Source organism: Belonocnema kinseyi, chromosome 4 (genome assembly GCF_010883055.1).
Source record: "Belonocnema kinseyi isolate 2016_QV_RU_SX_M_011 chromosome 4, B_treatae_v1, whole genome shotgun sequence".
NCBI lineage: Eukaryota > Metazoa > Arthropoda > Insecta > Hymenoptera > Cynipidae > Belonocnema > Belonocnema kinseyi.
Genome location: NC_046660.1, coordinates 141,792,439 through 141,798,186, shown reverse-complemented (window position 1 = coordinate 141,798,186; position 5,748 = coordinate 141,792,439). Strand labels below are relative to the sequence as shown.

At 37.3% G+C, this 5,748-nt stretch overlaps 1 protein-coding gene across 1 annotated transcript in view; it reads right to left on the bottom strand.

Annotated features, from left to right (window-relative positions):
• The window catches only part of LOC117172047 (vacuolar ATPase assembly integral membrane protein VMA21 homolog), a 160,473-nt gene that overhangs the window by 3,026 nt on the left and 151,699 nt on the right, over positions 1–5,748 (bottom strand). The gene's annotated exons all lie outside the window — the stretch shown is intronic.

Below are 5,748 nucleotides of genomic sequence, written 5' to 3'. Positions count from 1 at the left end.
TGCACGCCCTCCCCCTTTCCCCCTCCATGAATTTCTTTCTCTAATCCATCCCTAACCCCTGCTATAATTCCCCCACTAGACCTTCCTTTCCTTTCACTTTGAACGCCTCCTGTAGCCTTCGCATGTACCCCCTTGCAATCTTTGCTCTAATCTATCCCATTCCTTTCTCTCTACTCACGTATCTACCAGTCCAATCACATCAAATTCATGACTATACCTCCGGAAATCCTCATATTTCTTCTTTAGACCTACTACGTTCCAGTACAGCACCTTTGACACTCCTCCACCCTGCTCTACCCCCCACCCCCACTTCCTACGAAACAAGTTTCCCAGCACTTAATTAAAAACCTCCTTCTCCTCGTCACATGCCCACATTTGGTCGTCTATTCTTATTTTCCGTTACCCAACCTGCGCCGCTCTCCCTTCACTCCTCTCCTTCCTAGCCCCATCATTTAACATTTTCTGCACATCCCTTTCCTGCCTCGCCAAATTTTGATCGATGAAAACCATCTTGTCCTGTATCCTATGTTTGTTATGCATTACCTCCAATTTTTCTTCCCAGATCTCCAATTCCACTCGGCATTCGCGTTTCGCGAAGGAAAATTCTTGAAAATATATATATTTAGTTGGTCGGATTCAAACCCTTACTTTATCGAAAACCAATGGAATTGTTCATATAAATTGCAGTTGATAAGTATGATCATTTGATAAATTCTTTCTTAGTCGTAGTTTGATGAAAAAAAATTGAAACACATATTCTTATTCCTCGCGAGGAGAGCTATCAGAAAACATACTTAGTTTTGAAAAAATATATGGTTAAAGGTCTAAAAACAGCAAAAAAACACTTTTTTAAAAATCTTGATCTTTGATCTTAGGTTTGATGGTCAAAATTTTCATATGTATGAATTGTACTATTTTTCCTCTGTTATAAATGACACAAGCTTTAAAATGTTGTTGGCTTCGTGTCTCTATCATTTTTCAATCGCGATATTTTTCATTTTGTCCAAAAAAAAATTTTAAACACTATGCAGCGCTTACACCCCATCTCTTTCTTCCTCGCTCTTTAGCTTCAATCCTCTTATTACTATATTATTTCTCCTCTCTGCCTTCTCTCTTCTCTCCATCCTCAAATCTATTGCCCATATCCTTTCCCTGTCCGATCTCCCCTCCTTTTTATTCCTACGCTCTCCCACTTTCTCTTCTATCATTATCTCCATCCTCTCCCAAATACCTTGCGTCTCGCCCTCCACCTGTCAACTGCTTCCATTCCCGACCTGCGCTCCACCTTCTACAGCATTTTTGTGCTCTTTCCTCCGAAGCCCTAATATCTTCTTCCATCTCCATTATTTTATAATCTTTTTCCTTCCTTACCGATGCCAACTTCCTCTGCAATCAGTCTACTTTTCCCCTCGGCTCTTTTACTTCCTTTTCCCATCTCTCATCTCTTACCCTCAGGTCCTCCCTCAATCATCAGCACCCTGAGAGCCTCCTTCTCTGTCTGCCACTCCATTTTTAGGGGGGGGGGGGGCTACGTGTTCGTACGCTTTTTTTAAAGGGACTCTTTAGTGCGATTTTCTCCGGACTCTCTTTGCTCTCCCCTTTCCTCTTCAAGAGATTCTACCCCTCACTTACCCTGGATGCTCCCGCCCATGCTTTGCCGCTTCCTTCGCACCGATTCTGCCCCCTGCCTGATGCGCCACTCGACACCGGGCCACGCACAGCTGGCCGTCGTGTCCTTCTAGAAATTTCTTCTCCGTCTAATTCACTGCCAGCACTGCCAGTACATTCGCTGCCCACCTTCCGCTCCTCAGTCGGTAACTGTAACCTATCGAAACGCAAAAGTACGTACTGCAGCCAACAGATGTCTCTTAAGGCTGCTGTCGCTTGCCGCCCAAAAATTTCCGTTTCTTTGTACTATTTCACCCCTCACAGCCCTGCAGACACCCTTTTCTCACCCCTAACATCCCTCAGTACTACGAGTACATTCCTTGTCCACCATGAAGGCTCAAACTCCTGACCAGGAAACTACCCCGCTCCCTTAAAACCTAACCTCACTTTCCCTATCCTAGACTTCCACTCTCACACTCCACACACAAACTCCGAAAAAACTTTTCACCACCTATCACTGCACACTTTCTCACTACCGCCACCAACATGCAAGTCCCTGAAATTGTATACCATTCCCATAAATTTATATGACTAAAATTCAAAACATGCATTTATGTTATAAATTATGTACTTCCATTGTCTCTTTTTAAAAAATGCACATTCTTTGAAACAAAACTTTTGTTATTAATCATTTTATCGCAACTTTTGCACAGTAATTTCTATTTTTGTAAGAGAACCTTTCTTCTCCCGCTAACATTTCACGTCTATTAAACGCGTTTTTTGTATCTAAAAAAATCGTATCATTACTGATTTTTGCATGAAGCGTTTCAAAGGTGCTCCAATGATCGTATCAAAATCAGTAATGATCAAATTAAAATTAAGCTTATAATCAAGCTCTGAAGTGAATTTAAACCTTTTGTTCAACAAGCCTCCAAAATACTTCTGGCTTCAGATCTACTGTTGTTTATATAGAAAGTCATTTGTAAAATAATAATTTCGAAAATAATGTACAATCTTTTCAATTTTCTGGGCAAACTATTCACTTTATGGCAATGTTCTATATAACCTTTTTTATTCGGAAGAAGAATTAGAGTGTTTTATTATATAACTATTTTTGCTCTAAAAACAGCCGTTTCCAAGGAAAATCCAAAAACATTAAAAAAGTCACCATCTTGGGAGATGGCGGCTCGAGCCCCAATTGAAGGGGGGGCCCAATTTACTGAATTTTTGTAGCTATTTAAAGACCCCCTAAGGAAGGTTCCTGACAACTAAGTTGATTGTTATAAATTATTTCTATTTAAGGCCCCTCATTCAGCTTCGTTGACTAGCCTATTATGGTGCTAAATAAAAATATTATGCATGTGCATTATTTTTAGGTTAGGGTCGTTTTTCAACTGTCATTCCGTTAATTTGAAAATTATTTCACTTTTTTTATTGCCTGCAAACAAAGTTAGTTCGGGACATTAGTTAATATGTTTATTTGCAAGTACAAAGTTTTCAGCCAAAAATATTCTGTAGTTTTGAAGTAATGCTCGGGATAATTGTAACACACATAACCTTGAAATAAACATACCCTGCTGTAAGTAAAAAGATTCAAAAAGATAGAAACGTATGGATAGAAAAAGATAGAGATGTTCAATCCTTCCCAAACGCACACTTTGCATCCCACAAACACTATCTTTTTCTTTCCACGCCCTACCCGGGTAGAAATTACCTCTTTATGCCTAAACTAACTATTGGCTCTCACGAGGCCGCAGCCAGATTTCCTAGCTGGAAGAATCTAGGCTTTCCCTCTGCTGGCCCTCGACAGGTTATTGTCGTCTGCTACTTGTCTTACATTATTGTTATACTCACTTTTTAGCACTATATATTTTAATTAAACTAGATAAAAAGCTTTATTCATAAAGATATATTTAAAAAATAATTTCTATCAATTAATCATTTTCTTGAGGGGGTCTTGTAAAGTTCTCGACAGGTAAAAAGGGTAATACAGCTGTGAGTGCAAAAAAGTACATTAATGTTCTTATGTTTAATTATACTTAAATTTAAAAAAGAACAAATCAAAGAAATTACCGAGATGCAAACTTTGAAAAATTTCATTTTTTTCTGAAAAAATTATAAACATTTGATGCCTTAAAAATTTTAAAGAATTTTATTTAAAGATCGATTTAATTTGAAATCACATGAGTACGTTTAAAAATCATATATAACAAATCGAGCTTCAAAAACCTTTTTTCCTGATTTCTAAAGTATTGGATGAATGCCGTCAAGCATTTATGATACCGCACTCAGCGTGGCATCGTAGCGATGGGGATTAGGCGTTCGACTTATACACCTGCGATACGTGCGTTCGATTCTCCGCGCTTGCCGATATTTTAATAAACTGCGTTTTTTTAGTTATTAGTAATAAGTCTTCTCTAGTCAAATTTAACAATAAGTTGAGTTTTAAAATAACGTGCGAAGTATAGTTAATAAACGAATGTCAATAAAAATACGACAAAACGGAGGAGTGTTTGTCAGAGGCTACAGAATTTAAAGCATAATACATTTTTTAATAATTTAATGATATTTTATTTGAATCAACAAAATAAGAAACAATAGCATATGCTTTTGAATAATAATGTGTGAGGGACTATCTAGATTCTATAAAGACCCTATTAATAGGCCCTTATTGTGTTGCCTACTGATGACCTCGCTAGCTGAGCGTGACGCTTTCGCTTGCGCCCTCGATAGATTGCCACTTTAGGGGCTCGATAGAAAATAGGAAATCTAGACAGGGCCTCTTGAGAACCAAGTTATAATTTCTACCCGGGTATCCGTCGCGTGTACTTAGATCTATCTCATTGTATCCCTGACTCTATCCCTTAAGTCATAACTGTCTATCTTTTTCTATCCATGGTATTCACAACCGTCTATCTTTCTCTATTACTGACTCTATCCCCTGTGGTTCCATGGGCCTATCTTTTTCTATCTTTATTGTTCACAAAAGCCTATCTTTATCTATCCCAGACTACCCACTATCACCGATATATCGTTTTAATTTTTCGTTATCATTCCCCAGATTTTGAAGAAAAAATATTTCTTATTTTAGGAAAAAAGCCGGTGGAATCTAACACTGATAAAATCGATACTAATTTATAAGCGCCACACAGATTAATCAAACTTAGAAAAATAAAAATTTGTTGAATTAACCCACAAAAAAGTGTGCGCGGACGTCCGTTATCATGTTGACTATTATTTCCCAAATTTTTAAGACAAAATATTTACTATTCCAGGAAAAAAGCCAGGGGAACCTAAAGCTGGGGAAATCGATCATTTTCTAAGTATCACATGCCCTTAACCCTTAAACGGCCAAAACGCCACTACCGGTACACTGCTTTTCAACGGCCAATAACTAAGACTATTCGACACTAGAAAAAATTGAGGCACATATATTTTTATTGCTTAAGATCTCCTCTTTCCGACGGTGTCAATGAAATCCCTCAAAAAATTAATTTATTATCCCAAAATGCAGTTTAAACAAAAAAAAACGTGATTTTTCGTGCCTATTTTTTTTTTGTGAACCATTTTCCAAAGCTTTTCGAGTCTGTAATTAACCTGGAATCTCACTAACCGGTGGAATAAATGTCTAAACTTTGAGAATCCGTGGTTCAAAGATCGATTTTTCCTTTTAGTATTTTCAAAATGGCGTCTTAATGGCAAAATTTTTGTAAAACATTCATGAATTTTTTTGCAATAAACGATGCGCTTTTCGGAAAAATCATCAAGAATAAAAAGTTCTTGTAATCAGCCAAGGAATACGCCTGAATTTTTTTGAAGCGTTTTGAGCAAAATTTTGAATTTTGCATATGAACAATTTTTGCAAAATTCAAAATTTTGCTCAAAACTTAGATTCAACCTTAACACAAAACTTGGTCCCATAAGAATGATTCAAATTGTTCTGAATGTGCAGAGCCCTTAACAATTTGGAATAACGAGAATCCTAGATCAACCAGATTATGTAGGCTGCTCATGTTTGAACATGAACCAGAAACTAAAAAACGAACCACGACAGAGGTAGAGTTGATAGAAGAAAAAATCAGAAATCTCAAACCTACATAAATAAAAGTAGTGAATAGTCGTTGTACCATAACTGTCACT